At 37.6% G+C, this 19,640-nt stretch overlaps 1 protein-coding gene and 1 long non-coding RNA gene across 31 annotated transcripts in view; one reads left to right on the plus strand and one right to left on the minus strand.

The window, feature by feature from the left end:
- The window catches only part of SGIP1 (SH3GL interacting endocytic adaptor 1), a 207,274-nt gene that overhangs the window by 143,554 nt on the left and 44,080 nt on the right, over nucleotides 1–19,640 (minus strand). The gene's annotated exons all lie outside the window — the stretch shown is intronic.
- Nucleotides 1–19,640, plus strand: part of LOC112647188 (uncharacterized) — a 142,736-nt gene that overhangs the window by 115,379 nt on the left and 7,717 nt on the right. For 4 of the 5 annotated variants that reach the window (XR_007410809.1, XR_003128171.3, XR_004816236.2 and 1 more), the window contains 2 exons: nucleotides 12,127–12,192; nucleotides 17,019–17,145. This is a non-coding gene — a long non-coding RNA (uncharacterized LOC112647188). The remainder of the gene's footprint in view (nucleotides 1–12,126; nucleotides 12,193–17,018; nucleotides 17,146–19,640) is intronic. The other variant, XR_007410810.1, reaches the window with a different exon arrangement.

The raw sequence follows: 19,640 nt of genomic DNA on the forward strand, positions 1-19,640 counted from the left end.
GTGCCTTCTTTCATTTCTCTACCTCTTGGCAAGGTAACTGGGATGAGGTAAGCAGCCAGTCTGTGGACTTGTGTATCCAGAGAACCCTGCCCAGGGGAGGGGGCTCCACCTGGAAAGCTACAGCCATACGGCAATTGTCTGATCAGGTAAGAAAGCCTTTAATGCCTGCCCACATGATGCCTTCCAAAGTCATGCTCAGAACTGACCCTGATTTCTCCCTTGGTAACTGCCTCCAGCAACATACCTAAAAATGTTTGGCAAATGCTTATTGATCATTTGCTATATGCTGGAAATTATTCTATGTATTGGGGTACAGAATTAATAAGATAGAGCTTCTACCTTTGAGGAGCACTGCTAAATTGGTGAGAGAGATTCATAAAAATATGATTTCAGCATGATATTAGGGTACATTTGTGTGCAGTCATTAGAGCCCATGACAGCACAGAGGAAAAGCACCCACCCCAACCTAGGGACTCAGAGAAGAGTCCCATCTGACATGCATAATCTGAGTCCTGAAAGGTGAGGAAGAGTCTGGTGGGAACAAAAAAGTGAGATGAACATTCCAGATCAAACATGGTGACAGAAGGATGACGTGGATGATCTATATAGGAGAAATAGAAGCAATTTGCTATTTGTTAGTAAAACTAAGTAAGAAAGAGACAGTGATAGGAGATGGGGCTAAAAATGTAGGTCAGGATAGGTCATAGGCTGCCTTGCATGCCACACTAAGTGACATGGACTTTGTCCTATAAGTTATCAGGAAGCAAATGTAGGTTTTTGGCAAAGCATTACATGGTTAGATTTGTATGTAGTGGGGAAGATGGATTAAATGGTAAAGACTAGAAGCAAGAGACCAGTTTGGAGACCATCATAACAATCTAGCTAAGAGATATAATGGAGGCCTAAAATTGATAATGGAGATAAAGAATGGATTAAAAATTATTTAGAACATAGAGCAGGGAAAACTTAGTGAATGATAGATGTTGGAATGAGGAGTGGAAAGAACCCAAGATGACTCACAGTTAGAAGTAAGGGGCTACAGGTTGACCAGGGAAGACTTGACTGTCTCAGATTATACAAACCAGATAACCCTTTGCTAATCCAATGTGATAACTCACATTTATAGTTACAGTTATGAGTTAGATCTTCATCACGATACTTATTTTGCCAACTGTCCTATGAGGAAAATATTTTGTCACAGTTGAGGAGATGGGTTCAGGGAAAGTTAAATGGACTTGGGCAAGGTGACATAAAAAACCAGTGGTAGAGAAGGCCTCAGGCTCAGGTTTACACCAAAAATCTAGAAAGTGATCTTTCTTTTTAAGTTATACTGTGTAAAATTGTCCATCTTTTACAATTTTGGCTATTTTGGAAATTTCACATGGTTCTGCAGTGGAGGAATCTCATTGCCTGAGACCCCCCATGGAAGAAATGCAGACTGCTTCTTCATTCATCATGTCAGAATCTTTATATTTCTGTATTCTAGTGGTTTTCTTGCACAGACCATTATGCCGTATTATGAGACAAAATCCAGATCCCAATAGTAAATTCAAGGGGTAAGTTTTATAGTCTCAGAAACTTTGATGTATGGGAAACTAACTTCCTTTTATCTAGGACTTTTTCTTTTCAGACATTTCATCGTACTTAGCTAACCTAAGAGATATTTTTATGAGGGAGAGATGCTATTTCTCTAGGTTCCTGTGAAGGTCAAATAAGATAATGCACGCAAAGGGGACTCATAAACTTTAGAGCGTTGTCCAACACATATTAATGTGTTGTTATTTTCTGGTCAGTAATGCAATACAAGGGAGGTGGTGGAAAACTTTAGTTAATTTCTTTCAGACTCCTTTCTGACTCCGTATATTCCCCACATCAGCACATTCCAAGGTTCATCTGCAGTTGAAGGAGCTAGGTGTTGATTATATCTAGCTACAGAAAAAATGTAAAAAATACTCCAGAACCACTTATTAGATAGTAGGGGATAGTTGGGAAGCAATTGCTCAGATATAGGTCTATTGGAGATAATCTCAGCCATCCTTCATATTGTTCTCTATTTCTATTTCATTTTCCCTTCCTTCCTAGATCATACCTTAAATGTTTTGCCTAAAAAAAAGATTAGGTTTTCCTATCCTAAAAATTTATATCAAGCTTTTTAAAAAGGGTCTCTCAGTGTTTTACAGCTCCAGTGGTGTGGTCTGTGTGATTGGTTCTTCTTCTTATTTTTTCAACCATAGCTTTACACTTTAGATGCCCTATCAGAAGCCATAAAAGCAAATATTTTAATTCCAGTCCTTTAGTTTCAGTTCCAAAATTTTCATTATTTTTTCTTAAACCACTGAGAAAGCCTTATGGCTTTCATTATTATATCTTAAACCACTGAAAAAGTCTGTATGGTTCATTTTTAAAATGGAAATGTAACTCTTCTGGGCTTCTCACCAAGACAGTCTCTGAATTCACTCAACCACAAAATATGGTATTTAATACATAAATCCTATTGTATATTCTATAGTGGTAAATAAAAAGCTATACTTGAGAAATGCCATGAAAGAACTGAAATAAAGTTGTTTTGTTTTAAAAGATTTTATTTTTTTATCCATGAGAGACACAGAAAGAGAGGCAGAGACATAGGCAGAGGGAGAAGCAGGCTTCTCTCAGGACGCCTGATGTGGGACTCAATTCCAGGATCCCGGGATCACACCCTGAGCCAAAGGCAGACACTCAACCACGGAGTCACTCGGTGTCCCTAAAGTGTTTTTTTTTTTTTAATCTTTAATATCTTCTCAGAGATTGAATACTCCTAGTCCCTTCTCTTTTCCCAAGTCTAACCATTGTCAAATAGCATTAGCTTGACATTTATCACGTACTTTAGGATTGACTCCTTTAGACTTCACCTTACTTATAAAATATAAGGTGAAATTTTTCATATCTTCTGATGGCATTTGTAAAAGGAGAGGAAACAAGTATACACACAAAGAAATCTTATTATATTCCACATATGATAACTATAGCTCATCATGTCATTTTGTTTGGGAAAGGCCAGTTTCAAGGACTTCATTTTGTAACATTCTTAAAAATTTATGTGAAACTTTTTTTGGAAGTTCTAGGAAATGTCTAGTGTTCTCACACAAGCAAAATATTTTATTTACTTCAAAAAAAGAATCTCTCTTCTTTACCCTCAGTGATTATGAGTAATTTTCAAGGTAAGCAAAGACAGAGCATGCACATTAGGAGATAATCTTAACCTACTTTCTGTTCTACACTTGGCAATTTGAGTATATCCATTATTCCCAGCCTACATTGCAACTGATTCTGGAACTTCAAAGTTTAGAAAAACATTGTTCATTTGCCCAGGTTGGTAGAAAACCTTCATCTTGTCGCCTTGCACCTGTAAGGCTTTGACTTTTCTGAGGGCTTTTACACACACTATTTCATTTGTTCCCCATAGCAACCGTTGCAGAAAGGCAGACCATGTGACTGTTCTCTGGAAGAAGAACCCAGGTTTGCATAAAGCCCAAATCAGAGGTTTCCTGTCATGGTCACACATGCGGATCATGCAAGGAGCTTTTAAAATGTTCACATTCCCAGACCTCACTCATTGCAATGCTCATAACTCTGGCATTGAGGCCCAGGAATTGTACATTAAAATGTTTCCCACATGATCCTGATGCAGCCAGTCTATGATTCAGTCACTGAGAAGCTCAGGTCACATGAACAAATCTGGGGACACTCAAATCCGATGGCAAGTTTCTTTCTACTACCTCAGTTTTTTTTTTAAATCACTACCCACCACTACCCCAATTTTAAACCCTTCTGATCTATTTGGACTTATAAGTCTCTCTAGTAGAACATCCATGCCGTTTGGGATGCTGAAAGTCTGGCTTCTCCAGACCATGAGTTCTTAGTTCAATTGTCTCCTCTCTGTTGCCCTGACACCAGGAATTCCTTTCCTTTGTGTGTAAAGGATCTATACAGAGGCACTTAGGACATTGTCTCAGAAAAGTGGAGTCTACAGAGAAAAAGTCCGTGCATTGATTAGATATACTGCTTTATTATCTGACTACTATAAAGAAAGGATTTCTACTTCAGAATGGAAGTTGAACTAGATCAGGAATTTTCAAACTGCATGCAATTACTCATTAGGGGGTCAGGAAAACAGTTTACTAAGTTGTTTTTTTTTTTTTTTTTTTTTCAGTTTACTAAGTTTTGACAAGCATTTTAAAAATGAAATGGAGGCATGCCTGGGTGGCTTAGCAGTTGAGCATCTGCCTTCGGCTCAGGGCGTGATCCTGGAGTCCCGGGATCGAGTCCCACATCGGGCTCCCTGCATGGAGCCTACTTATCCCTCTACCTGTGTTTCTGCTTCTCTCTGTGTGTCTCTCATGAATAAATAAATAAAATCTTTTAGAAAAATTTAAAAAATAAAAATGAAATGGAATAGAAAATAAAGTGCTGCTCCTATAGGAAGAATAGGTTATTATTTTTCTTTTGCAAAATACTTTACTTTCAACCTGCATATGTATGTATGTGTGTATGTCTGGGTCCAATGTAACATTTTTTATTATTTTGGAGGTCAGCATAAACATTTTTTGGAAAATACTGGGTTGGATCATTTAGTTTCTTTCCAGGTATAGATTTTAGAATTCTATTTTCATACATGCATACATGATTATACATGATCAAAAAATATCCCCCCCAAAAGAAAACTCTGACAAAAGCAAGGGAAAGGAAAATATGTTTGAGTTTTATTAAAGAAGTATAAAGTTGCTCTTAGCAGAATCTTTTTGCTTCTTTTGAGCAGCACCAACATTTGTATTCTTGAAAGTCAAGCATTCCCTTTGTGTTCATACTGAGGAGATATCTATTCAAATCAAAGAAAGATTAAATCTTAGACACAAGTTTTTGTCTAATTGTGAGTCATAATCTTTAGATGATGACTCTTTTTAAACAATTAAATTTCTATAGGTTTATTGAAATGAATCCAAGGGTACAAAGACTGTCTAACATGCTGTTCATAAGGCTGCCTGTTAAATGCCACTGAACAAAAGCAAAGCAAAAGCTCACCAACACTCTGGAAAGCTGTGTTTTAAAATACCCATTACAATAGAGGCCAACATGTGAAATCTTATAAAGGTTCTATCAGCATTCATTGGACCTTAGGTTTTAGTATTGCTGCCTCTCTGGATTCACGAGATAGTATCAGGGATTGTTTCTGTGAGGGCTGATGGGAAAAATCCAGACTCTCTTCAGTGTTAAATTGGAGCTCACTGGGTTGAAAATAGATCCCAAGTGTTCAATTTCCTGAAACACAGGATCAGCCATTTAGCTACAGGAAACGTGAGAAGAGGACAATGTTCCCTGAAAGGACTCAAGGTCTCCCTGGTTACAGCAACTGAAAACAGTGTTTTAGCATTTATTCATACCGAACAAAAATCCTCATGCCATAATATCTTATACATTTTCCTCACCTGCTCAAAAACTAAGAGGAGCAGCAGTTAAATCAGTACCAATCTTACTGTAGTTAAGGAGGATACTTAGAATGGAAGCCCATCTCTTTATATTGTAAATTCAAACTTGGAAGGAAGTAGACAAGTGAGGATTTGCAGAGATAAAGCATGGCTTTGTAAAAAGTGTCGCAGGAGGAGAATCAGGACACCAAGATTTTGTTTCAGGGTCCTGCCTCTGATTTGCTATGAATTTTTAGGCAGGTCGCTGAGACCCTGCACCCTCGATTACTTACCAGCAGCTTAGATTTGGACACGTCACCAAAACTGGATGTTCTCAATTTCTTTTGGCATAAAATTTGACTGATTATACCTACCTTATGGGATTTTTCATGAGGAATAAATGAAGTAACATGGATGGAACATGGTCCTCAGTGCCCTGAAGCAGAGGTTCCCAAACTCACTTGGTATCTAAGTAATATTTTCACAGAATAGAAATACCTAATAGCTCCATTCATTGAGTAGTTAGGTGCAAATAGCTTAATGAGTATTTTTGTCCTTAAGAATTTAGTAATTTTATGAACAAAATACATAATTTGAAAGAAAAAAATAACAATTTTATTGTATTCGGGAATAAACACAATTACTCACTAATGAGATGCATATGTGTGTCGGGTCCTGCACCAGACACTGCCTCCTTCATTTCCTGTTCCACACTGATTTTCATGCTCTACTTGCTTATTATCATGGTTAATATGGTTATCATGGTTAAAGATAATCATCTAAGGAATATAGCATGGTTTAAGGTTGAAGGTGTGAGGTACACTAAGCTCCTTCAACATCTGACATATATTACTATCTTTCCTTTAAAAATCTAAAGTGTCTCTGCTTCACTACGGTATCTTGGCACACAGTGTGGAAACTGTGGCTCTAGCACATAGTAGGTCCTCAGGAGGCATGTGAACTAGATAAATGATCTCTTTCAGGTAAATTGTTCTATAATTTGTTAGGTTTTTTTGTGACTTTTCTTATATTAGTCTGGACATAATGTATAGGAAATAGATTTAAATCACCTGTTTTCTCCTTTCTTCTGGATTAAAAGGCACCTTTATTGTCAAAAGTCACTGGTGTCAGTATCTAGACACTGATAATCTCTGACACTGAAGGTTGCCAGTATGTATTAATTATTGCAAAAAAGGGGCAATCATCTTTAAAAATATGCACATGCCCAAGAGAACTTACTTTCCCCTACACTGGCCAGTTGTGATTTTTCTCTGCTTGAACTATAAAGGAATTAAAATCTGTTCAAAATTTACCAGCTGCATATGGCACTACTTTTTAAGGAATGTTGTATTTCATACAAAAACACTCAATTTAGGGAATTTTTATTTATGAAAGATAAAAGACATTTCAGCAAAGTATCTGAAACACATTTAGAGCAGGGAAAGCTGGGGGAAGAAAAGAAAATGTTAATGCATAATTTTTTCCCCTAATTTGGCATGGACAGGGAATAGAGTATGCTAGAAAAAAAAAATCCCATATTCTGGGAAGAATTTGGACATAAATGCTGACTCTGGGGCTCCATCTTGTGTCAATGGCAACTTACTGTTAGTGGCTCTCTGTGTTATGTTGAGAAGTGTTATGTTATGTTAAGAAGATTATGTTTGTTAAGTGTTATGTTAAGACGGATTCTGAGGAAAAATCCAACCTCTTTGAAAAATCAAGTGCCATAATCCGCTAGTGATGTCTGTCATAGACTTAGGATCAAAGGCATGCTGTTGCATGCTGATTAAAATATATACAACATCAGAACACTTTCCCTCTCCCATTTTTAAGGGAAGAAAGCCAGATCACATTTTTGCTTATTTACTGTTTTATACTAAAAATAGAAAATAAAAGAAACAAATATAAACTAATATATCCTCTCAAGTTCTAATAAAGTTCCCAGGCTAATAGAATGTTAAATCAGCAGCTTTCTGCTACAGTATCAATGACTCAGGTCAAATAAGGGAGCAAACACATCTTTGACAACAGTCCTCAAAGTAGCAACATTAGGAAATAGTGTGAACACAGCCACTTAGGTGGTTGAAACACCTGAGCACCATTCTCTCCTACTATTCTAAAGAAACAATTCTCTTTATTTGATACTTAATTCCTACAAGATGCAGCTGCAATTCCCAAAATCTCATTGCAGATTTCTAAAAAATCTTTTGAGATAAGTTTAGATTCACACGTAGTTGTAAGAAATAATAAAGAACCATGTACCTTTCCTCCCATTTCCCATTCCAATGGCAAATCTTGTAGGACTGTAGTACAATTTCACAACCAGGAAACTGACGTTGATTCAATTCATCCAACTATTCAGATTTCACCAGACTTACAGGCGTTTGTGCGTGTGTGCATGTGTGTGTGCTGTGTGTACGTATTTTTTAGTACAATTATACAACATATGTACCTTCTTGTGACTGCCACACCAATTAAATTACAGAACAATTTTGTTACAAGAACTTCTTGTACTACTTTTTTTTTTTTTTTTTGGCTTAAACAACAGAAATGTATTTTCTCACAGTTCTGGAAGCTAGAAGTCTAAGATTAAGGCGTAGGCAGGTTTGGTTTCTTCTGAAACCTCTCTCCTTGTATCCCTCTAGCAGACACAGCCACCTCTCTCTCTTCCCTCTTCCTAACCTCTGGTAACCACTGATGTCTCTTCCATCTCTATAATTTTGTCACTTCAAGAATGTTATATAAATGTAATCATACAGTGTATATAACCTTTTGAGGTTGCCTTTTTCCATTTTCTTTTTTTTTTTTTTAAGATTTTATTTTTAAGTAATCTCTTGTACTGAACATGGGGCTTGAACTCACAACCCTGAGATCAAGAATCACATGCTTTATTGACTGAGCCAGCCAGGCACAAGGTTGCCTTTTTCAATATGACTTAATTACCCTGAGGCCAGTCCAGTTTGTTGTGTGTATGTTACTAGTTCATTCTTTTTTTTTTAAAACTAGTTCATTCTTTTGAGTCATATTGTGTAATATGGATTCCATGGGATGGTTTAACCATTCATCCTTATTGTAAATATCATGAATAGGTTAAGAAATCCAGTGACTAGAAATGCCAAAGTACAAACTTTTACATGCATAATACCTGACAGTGGAACTCAGTAGTTCACCAATATAACTTTAATCTTTATCCTGCCATATTTTGTGACGTTATGTAAAGTAACTGGGGGGTGCCTTATAATGCCTTAACCAAGGTGAAAATCTGATTAATGGAAACAGCACACAATGATGAGAGATAATGTGTTTTAAGCTAAAAGTACAGACAAGTGACTTCACTGTGGCCTGTTCCCAAGATGGAAAATACATTTCACTTCCAGTAAAAATGATGAGCTATTGGAAGTGGCTGTCTGGAGGTCTGTGAACGAGAATTCAGAGGGCAAGTCTGGGCTTGGCAGGAGCAGAACCCAGCTGGTTCCTGATGTCTGCCCTAGGCATTGGGGGAGATACTGCCACAACTGTTCCAGTTGTTTGTCAGCAGTGGTGTCCGAGCTTAAAGAACGTTTCCATCAACAGAAAGGTCAATAACCCAGATAGGTATATAAAAACAGTATTTAGAAAACCAAACCTGATAAGTATGTCTGTCATTGTTCAGGGAAGGAGCTCTCAGCCAGGAAGGCATCACTGGAAAATATATCTCTATAGTAGGAAAGGATGGCTCAGGCCAGGAATGCCCTTCATTACAATCTACTGACTCCTTTTTATTTCAACTCTATGCAGATCAATAAAACAGTTCATTCTGATAGAGAAAACAGTGGCCAAAGTAGCTGAAATGTTTTCCATTTCCCTACCCTTGAGTGTTTAGTAAGTGACAAGTAGGGTGCTAATACATTTTATATACATTATCTCATTAATTCTCACACAATCTCGTGGAGTTGGGTCCTATTATTATCCCCATTCACAGATAAGAACTGAGGCTTAAAGTTTGGTAATTCACTCAGGCTGGAAAAGGAAGCCCTTGGTATCTGCCTCCACTGCCTTTCCTTCACCTCAGACTTTCCTTTCTCATTATAAGTTAACAAATTGGAGTTATGCCTAACATACAAATCTCTGAGTCTGGGCTGCATGATCATTTCCACCTTCCTGGAGCCTGCTCATTTGAGGGCACTGGCAAAATCAAGTGCCTGGATCCCCAAAGGTTAAAGACCTGACCCAGGAAGTGGAGACTCACATGTTTTATGAAGCCACTTTGCTTAGTCTTGAGCCAGCCTTCCTAAGCCACACCCTTCCTTATCACACTAACAAACCACAACACAGATCTCATCATAAATGATTGAACTTCTGAAAAAAAAATTGCTATGATTATATTTTAACACTTACAGGGTGAGAAACTATGCTAGCAGGTCTAATAGATTGAAACGAATTTCCCAAAGAGATCTACAAGGAAGTAGAAAGAAATTATTTTGAGAACTAAATATGTATTAGGAATTCAGTGGGTAAAAAACCTTTACATTCAAATAAACAAAAAGAAGTTTCTATTTTTTTCTTCCGCATATGTTGTTTATTCCCATTAGATCATCCCACGAATATGCTTCATTCTCACTTCTACATTTGGTAGATATAGTAGTATTTTTAAATTCCTAAATTTATACTCGCATTGCACTTTACAATGTTGCGAAGAAGAAAAACACATTCTTGTTATTAGGTAATCATGGATAAATTCTTTTATGTTACCTCTCATGACATTATTCATTAAGAAATTCATAAAGCTTAATCAAAATATTTGTTCTAGGGATCCCAGGGTGGTGCAGCAGTTTGGCACCTGCCTTTGGCCCAGGGCGTGATCCTGGAGACCTGGGATCGAGTCCCACGTCGGGCTCCCGGTGCATGGAGCCTGCTTCTCCCTCTGCCTGTGTCTCTGCCTCTCTCTCTCTCTCTCTCTCTGTGTGACTATCATAAAATAAAAAAGTATATATATATTTGTTCTAGTCTCTGATTTAAGATTATAATTAAAAAAAGATTATAATTACAGAAATATTCTTTAAAATATGTGGGTATCAGGGCACCTAGGTGGTTTGGTCAGTGAAGCAGTCAACTCTTGGTTTCAGCTCAGGGCATGATCTCCAGGGTCATGGGATCAAGCTCTGCATCAGGTTCCATGCTCAGCACAGAGTCTGCTTGAGATACTCCCTCCTCTCCTTCGGCCCCTCCTGCTTATGTTCTCTCTAAAATAAATAAATAAATCTTAAAAAAATAAAATAGAATATGTGGATATCTCTTAACTTTATTTAGAAGAAGAGGAAGCCAAAGCATATAAAAAGTAATTGGCAGATTGTAAGGCAAATGAGGAGCAGAACTAGGTCTTAGCTGGGTCTGTGAATTCATTGTGCCTTATAGCTCACACCAGTATTCTGTTTTCCTAAATGACTAGAAGACACTCTTATAAGGGAACCATAGACCTAATCAGCCACATAGAGTAGTAAGTGCTATGAGCCAAGTGACTCCTCCAGCCCCTGTGAAAAATGAACTGGAACAAGAGCAACTCTCAATCAGTGCTGGTAGCAATTCAAAAAGGTATAGCCAGTTCAGCAATTTCCTACTGTGGAACAAGAGCAACTCTCAATCAGTGCTGGTAGCAATTCAAAAAGGTACAGCCAGTTCAGCAATTTCCTACAAACCTACTCTTACCTAGCAATTCAGCTCCTTGGTACTTGCCCAAAGGAGTTGGAAACTTATGTCCCCACAAAAACCTGTACATAGATGTCTATAGCCGCTTTATTCATGATTGCCAAAACCAGGAAGCAACCAGACATCTTCAGTAGGTGAGAAGATGAATAAACCAGAGTGCTTCCAGGAAACAGAATATTATTCATTGCTAAAAAGAAATGAGCAACCCAGCTGTGAAGACATGGAGGAAACTTAAATACATAGTACTACGTGAAAGAGGTCAAAAGGCAACATACTGTATGATGCTAAATATACAACATTTTGGAAAGGGCGAAACTATGGAGACAGTAAAAAGATTGTCAGAGTTTAGTGGGGAGGGAGGGATAAATAGGTGGAAACAAAAGATTTTTAGGGCAATGGAACTATTCTGTATGATACCATGATGGTAGATACATGTCATTATATAATTGTCCAAATCCATAGAACGCAAAACACAAAAATGAACTATAGTGTAAACATTTGGAATTCAGCTGATAATGATGTGTCAATGTAGGTTCATCAATTGCAACTGATATACTATGATAATGGGGGATGTTGATAGTGGGGGACACTGTGTGTGGAGGAAGAGAGGTTACAAAATTCTCTGTGCTTTCCACTCAGTTTTGGGGCAAACCTAAACTTCTCTAAAACATGGCCTATTAAAGGAAAATAAAAAGTGAACAGAACTGGCAAAAGATCAAAATAGGGGTCAAACAGAATGTGTCCATCACCTAGACATGATTATTCTCACCGGCTTATGTTGAGCTTAAGAATCATATTCTTGGCCTAAATGAGGTACAATTACCTGAGGAAATTGTATTGTTTAGCAATTGAATGAAGATTCCTGGTAAGGAGAAGTCTGGTACTGTTTGGAAATGGTTTGGTAAGATGCATCAAGACTTTGGTACCAAATCCAGAATGTAGAGAGAGACTGTAGGATAGATAGAAATGTCAGAAACCTCTTTCCCCTACCCCGTAGGTGGTACAATATCAATGCTCAACTTATGGAGAAAAATCAATGAACACAGAAGATTTCAAGTTAATTGTGAGTACATGATATTAAAATATCTCCATCACCCCTAAAAAAATGTTTAGCAAATTTTACATCACTCATTAATATAGAAGCATTGACAAGAGTGGACTTTTTGTTAGGGCAGATCAAAAAGGAGGACAAATGGGCCACTGAAAGAAACAGAATGTCTTTCTTATTTTTTAAAAAAATCAGATATACAGAAAACATACTTAAAACCAATAATTCAGATAAAAATTATTTTCTAATGTGTCTTCCAATTTTATAGAGATTTATTATAGGACTCTCTTAAACTAAAGATGTTGACAAAATCCAATTATTCCCTGGAACACACAAAGAGGATAATACTTGTTTTTATCTTCAGACAGATCAGGATTACTAAAAGAACATCTATGGGGATCCCTGGGTGGCACAGCGGTTTAGCGCCTGCCTTTGGCCCAGGGCACGATCTGGAGACCCAGGATCAAATCCCACATCGGGCTCCCGGTGCATGGAGCCTGCTTCTCCCTCTGCCTGTGTCTCTGCCTCTCTCTCTCTGTGTGTGTGACTATCATAAATAAATAAAAATTAAAAAAAAAAAAGAACATCTATGGATTTGCTTAGGAGACCAAAATGAGGAAAAAAAAAAAAAAAACCTTAAAGAATGATACTTCCCAAAACTAGCATAGAAATTTTTTAAATTTGCTAGAGTTTCTTATCCTTATTTAACTTAATAATGTCATTTTTATGTTGAATTAGATGTGGTGGTGGAGGGCGATGCCAAAATCTTTTAGTACCTAGGGTCTCTTGATGTCTTAATCTAATTTCTGTCCTCAAGAAATTAAATAATTTGAAGGGGAGGTAAAAACACAGAGATAATAAGAGAAAATACACAGCATTGTATCATCATGTGGCAAACTGTGTGCTTTTGTCTATAAACAAAATCCAAAATCTATGAGACATAAGACAATAATTTTATAGAAGAGACAAGGCTTCAGTGAGGCTAGTAGTACTGGGCGGGAACTTGATATTCATTCAAAAGGAGGTATGAAGTTTAATAGCCATGGAAAGTTTAAACAGCTAACCATTTCCATGATTTCTGAAGGTAATTCCTTTAAAAAGTCTTTACTTAAAGATAATGTTTTAGGAACATGTTATCAAACACCTCACTGGTTGAGGCTTCAGAGCTCAGGGTCATTAGAAACACAGGCAAGGAGCATCAGGAAAGTGTTTTGGGTTTTCACTGGTACTCTTTGGAAGCTAGATGGTGGGGAGGCTCAAGGTCCCATTACAAGCTCTGAGGTCCTGGGAAAACCGTCCTTGTGGAATTCATGGACTAGAAAGGCTGACTGTTTGAATTTGCTTTAAGGACTCTTGACCTTCTAGTCCAGTGTTTAGGAAATTTGTTTTGTTTTGTTTTAAAAAAAGAAGAGAAATTGGCGTTGATGACAGAGGAAAGTTTTGTGCCCAGAAGATTTAGGGAAACAAACCCCAAAATAGGCAGGTCTTAGCCTCTTCAGCAAACATTAAATTAATGCATTCTATTTCCTTCCACTCATGAGAAATCCCTGAGCCCTTCCTCTTCTTTTTACTCTCACTCCCATCCAAAAAAAAAAAAAAAGTTACCACGTACTTATTAGGAATCTAAGTGAAGCAAATCAATGATGACATCTTTTTAGCTTATCTTAGGCACTGATAACTCTATTGCCTCCTATGTCTTTGGCTAGAAAGAGTTAACTGCTTTTCCACCAACATATGTTCCAACAGAACATACATGTGATTTCATAAAGCAGGCCTATATTTGTGTTTTTTTAAGATTTTATTTATTTATTCATGAGAGACACAGAGAGAGAGAGGCAGAAAGATAGGCAGAGGGAGAAACAGGCTCCTTCTGGGGAGAAGCAGGCTCCCTCTGGGGAGCCAGATGAGGGACTCATTCCAAGACCCAGGGATCATGACCTGAGACAAAGGCAGATGCTCAACCACTGAGCCACTCAGGTCCCCTAAAGCAGGTCTATGTTTAATTGTTGAGGGAAAAATTAAGAAGGTAAAGGTACTGCTACTGGTTCTTCTGTTACAAGGATTTTTCTTTTCTTATCAATTTCTAACAAATTTTACTCTTTTAAGTGCCCAGAACCAAGGAAGTAGTATATTCCTTTTATTTTAAAAACTCAAAGTACAGTTAATAATAATGGTGTTTTGGTTACTTCTAAGAATAAAGTTTTTTTTTTAATTTTTATTTATTTATGATAGTCACACACAGAGAGAGAGAGAGAGAGAGAGAGAGAGAGAGAGGCAGAGGGAGAAGCAGGCTCCATGCGCCGGGAGCCCAAAGTGGGATTTGATCCCGGATCTCCAGGATCGTGCCCTGGGCCAAAGGCAGGCGCCAAACCGCTGGGCCACCCAGGGATCCCTACTTCTAAGAATATATTCAACTGAGAATCTATTGCTAATAGTCTACAAAAACTAAAACAAAAATTAAATGTGAAATCAAAAGGGAGGTAAGAATAAAGAATAAGAATGGGCCTTTGTGAATGCTAACTGCACTGTTAACTCCAGAGCTTTCTGGAATGCAAATGAAATGCAAAATGCAGGAAGGAAGATCTGTTAGAAACAGTGAAAAGTTAACCATCCTTAATGAGTTCTTATTTCTTTTCTTTATTGTAAAAACCAAATTACCATGTATTATTAGACCAAGTATATCTCTGCCTTGCATCACTTGCCTCAGATATTGAAAAATCCTGCATATTAATAAATCTGTGCTTCACAGTACATTGAAACACCATCACCCTACTTCCTCTTCAACAGATTGGTGAAGCAGGGAAGGTTCTAATATTTTCATATTTTGCAGTTGAAGACATTGAAGGAGAGGGAGGGCAGGTACCTTCTAAGAGATTGACAGTGAGTCAGGGCAACTTGGAGTATAAGCGACAATCCTTGCCTATTATTTTAATATTGCTCTCTAATGCTTCAAGGGGACAAATATATAAATATATTTGCAGTGATATAAGACACCACTAATCTCTGCTTGATGGGAAATAAAAGGCCTTAGCCAAGGGTGTAAAAACAAAACACAGCTGAGTCATACAAGGGTGCTCCAGATAAACGGGTATTTGGACTCAGAGAATTATGCTTGTATGTATTTAGTCACAACTGAGGAACTTGGATTTTATTCATTAAAATAAAAGTTAACATCATCAGTTTTTTAAAGATTTTTAAAAGATTTTTTATTTATTCAATTGAGAGAGAGAGCACGGGTAGGGAGGAGGACCAGAGGGAAAGGGAGAATCAGACTCTCCAATGAGCAGGGAGTGTGAGCCTGGTGATCCCAGGACCCAGGGACCATGACCTGAGCTGAAGGCAGATGCTTGACTGACTGAGCCACGCAGGCTCCCTTAGCATCATCAATTTTTGCAAAGGTGAAACTCAGGCTCTAGGCGAACAGTCTTTTATTTTTTTTTTTAAGATTTTTTATTTATTCATAAGAGATACACAGAGAGAGAGAGAGAGGCAGAGACACAGGCAGAGAGAGAAACAGGCTCCATGCAGGAAGCCTGACGAGGGACTCAATCCAGGGTCCCTAGATCACATCCTGGGCCGAAGGCGGCGCTAAACCGCTGAGCCACCCGGGCTGCCTGAACAGTCAGTCTTAACGGTTGACAAACTTTAGGATGCATTAGAACAAACTAAGGAACTCATTCAGTACAGTTACTGGGGCCCACTCCCTGACATGTAGCAGAATGGGGTTAATTGGAATTTATAACATGCACTTCAGGGGATTCCAGTGCAAGTAATTCAAGGACCAAACTTTGATAATACTCCCAACTCTCCTACTATTTTCTGGAGCTGATGGCTCATTTCCGGTACAAATTCAGCTTCATCAGAACCACTTAGATTTTTCTGGCATACCATTATAGCTGGATGTCTTATTTGAGAAATCATATATAATTTGAGGCATATCTCACTGTCAATCTCTTAAAAGGTACCTGCCCTCCGTCTCCTTCAATGTCTTCAACTGCAATGCCTAGAGGCATATCTGTGTCATCTTCTTGATACATAATTTTTAGGCAAGATGTTTTTACATCTTTACAGCCATGTGTAATTCAGATATTTATGAATCAATTGATGTGAAACATACAAGAGACTTGGTGTATTAAAGAATTTTATACATATTTATAAGATAAAAATCATTCCCTAATGTATCTTTTTTCACAAACCTGAATTTAAATTTCATTTGTCTTAAAGTAACATGTACCCATAGGTTAATACTCTTTTATTTCTAGCATAGTACAACTGATTGTCACTCTGTTAAAGTAAACTCTTGAGGATTTAAGAGTTAGATGTGGGGGTTAGCCTATTTTGACACAATCTTAGATTGTTCAAGGTGGGTCATCTTTTTAGCTTATCTTCCTATGTCTTTGGCTAGAAAGAGTTAACTGCTTTTCCACCAACATAAATTGGCAAAGTCTTTTCTAAAAAAAAAAAAAAAATTATGTTCAGTCTATGAAGTGTGTTTTCCCCTCATTTAATCAAAAACAGAGGTAAATGCCCTTCCCCAGATCTCCCAGAGAACAATGACTCTCCATTCATATTTGTAGTCATGGGACCTGACCCGTTTTCATACAGAGTATCCCTGGATGGGATGTTGAACAGTAAAGTCCTTCTATCTTCACTTGCCAGTTCATTTGGCCACTTCCCCTGAGAAAAAATACCTCAGAGCAAAGCCATTCATTTTCAAAGGCAACATCACACAATAAGTGATGTTTTATTTTATCCATCCTGTTACTATTCTAGTCCATTTATTCTCTTTCAGAATTTATGAGCCCTTTTAAAATCAAAATGACTTTCCCCCATATTTCTAGATGCCCCACAACCTCTTTTATGAGCTCCGTTGAGCAGGAAGTGGAAGGAGCACTGAGCAGATGTGGAGAGACACAGATTCCAGTCCTGTCACCACTACAACAAGGCAGGCTGTCTCCTTTCTGGGAGGTGAGTCAGAAGTCATGATTTTCCTCCTCTCTGAGCTATAATTCAATGTTTCTCCTTTTTATTTTGTGTAATTCTGATGCTAAAGTAGTTGGCAACCTAGCCTTGTTTTCAAGTAAGATGCCCATCAGTGGAAATTAGTGGAGATGCTGTGACTCTCCAAAGTACACATAGGTCATCTGGTCCCATGTCATCTGTTGCGAGCATGCCACACACAGAATGTGTGCTCATTTGTCATGAATGCATGTGGCCCCTCAGGTGGTGTGTGGGCAGCTGATACTCTGTGAGGCAAATTAGATTCTAATACAGAAGGATTAACCAAATTATAAATATTAAAACCAAATTTTAATAGTAAATTATTAAAGTTATTTTTTAGAGTAAATTATTAAAACCATAATTTTTTAATTATGTCAGGACCAAACTCACATTTGATGACATGTATTACTAAAACAATCGTTCTTTAGTTTTCAGCAAGGAGCATGGAACACCACTAATTTGAAGTTTTCTAGTGAAGAATGTATAATGACTTGGTTTAGGCAGAGGTGAAGATATACCAGGCAAAGCATTTTAAACAGAAAAGAATGCATGGACCCTACTACATGAATTGCTTTTATATAAATGGATGTTAATTATAGTTTTTATCTATTGAGTCAAGAATGGCAGGGCCTACTAGAAAATATCTTGTTGAAAGTTATTATGTGCAAAAAAGTAATACAAACTAACTTTTATAATAATAACAATGGCTAAGATTAAGCTCTTACTATTTGCAAGGCACTATTTTAAGGATTTCATGGATATATATATGGTTAAATCCTCTTGTTGACATGAGGAGGTAATATATTATCATCCTCATTTATATCCAAGAAACAGAGATGTTAAGAGCTTTTCCAAGGACATACAACTATTAACTATTCAAGCTAGAACTGGAAAATACACAGCCTGACTCTAGAGCCCTGTTCACTATACTACACTGTCTTAAGAGAACAAATTAAGCATTTAAACAGAATGGGCTAAAAAAAAAAAAAAAAAAAAAAAAAAATTAAACAGAATGGGCTTTATTAGTCTAAAGTAGTGAGATTTCATCATTTGCTCTCATATCTCAGAGTATTTCAGTACAATATTAGGTGTCAAGTTTTGTCACCGGTAAAACAAGTAACTATAGCAAGAAAAAAATGTACAGAAAAAAATTCCTCCATTTTTTTCATACATTTTTTTAAGCTTTTGGTATCTATGACAGCTTTTCTATACGTCAGACCTGACAGATCACAAAAAATGTACCAAGCACTATACTGAACATTGAGGACACGGTAACAAAATTCGTGCTGAGTATGGAGAGATAGATGATGACCAAATAAATAATACATCTTGTGTCTAGTGGAGAGAAGTACATGGATAGGAAAAAGCAGATTCAGGTGGTAGGTATCTGAGGTAGTGTTTACTATTTTATGGGGTATGCTCAAGGGAAGCCTCTCTGGTTACGTGCTTTCTGAGCAGAGACCTAAAGGAAGTAAGGGAATATATCATGGGGCTATCAGGGAAAGGGTTCCAGACAGGAGGAAGAGCATGTGCAAAGCTCTGAGGGCAGCAAAAGGCTTGAGGGTGTGGGAAACAGTAAGGATCCTATTGGGGTAGAGAAGGGCAGAAGAGGAAGTCGGAGAGACAGTGGGCTCTAGGTTACCGGTAGGGGCTCCCGAGTCTGGCTCTTTTGTTGAGTGAGATGGAAAGCCATTCAAGTATACTAAAGAACCGTGACAAGACCTGCCTTACATTTTAAAGGCATTGCCTTCACTGTCATGTAGAGAATAGATAGAAAATGGGGGTAAGATGAAAACAGAGAAGATAATTAGGAGGCTATTAAAATAAGCCATCTGAGAGTAGACTGGGGCTTACACCAGGGTGAAAGCTTTGAAGATGCTGAGGAGGGATTGTATTGGGGATATTCTCTGACAGGAGAAATAAGAGAATAGTTGGTTGATTGAATATGGTTTATGAGAAAGAGAGAAGAACCAGGATGACTCAAAATTTTTGGTCAGAGCAACTGCAGTAACAAGGTTGGCACTTATTCATTAAGATGAGGAAGAGGAGAGAGTGATGGGTTGTATTTTGGTGAGGCTGTTGCCAAAAAAAAATAAAAATAAAAAAAAAAAACCTACAGGAAAATATAACACTTGAACAGAGTCTCGAATAGATATCAAGTTAGGGAAGATCCTCCAGGGGGCATGAACAAGGATGACTCTTATTTTCATCAGAATAGATAGCATGAGCCAAGACAAAGGCAGACAAGAAAGTAAGAATGTTGTGAGAACCACAAGTGGTCTGTTTGGACTGAAACAGAGAGCATAAGATTGGCCCAAATAATGAAGAACCTTCCACATGTGCACTTTATTCTGCAGGTACTTTGCCACACGTGCAGAATCAGGAACCACAGTCTTAAGCACATAGCCTTAAAGTTCTTCTCGTGTGAAGTCAGCCTTCTTCCATAACCCCATATAGAACTC

Source organism: Canis lupus, chromosome 5 (genome assembly GCF_003254725.2).
Source record: "Canis lupus dingo isolate Sandy chromosome 5, ASM325472v2, whole genome shotgun sequence".
Classification (NCBI taxonomy): Eukaryota; Metazoa; Chordata; class Mammalia; order Carnivora; family Canidae; genus Canis; species Canis lupus.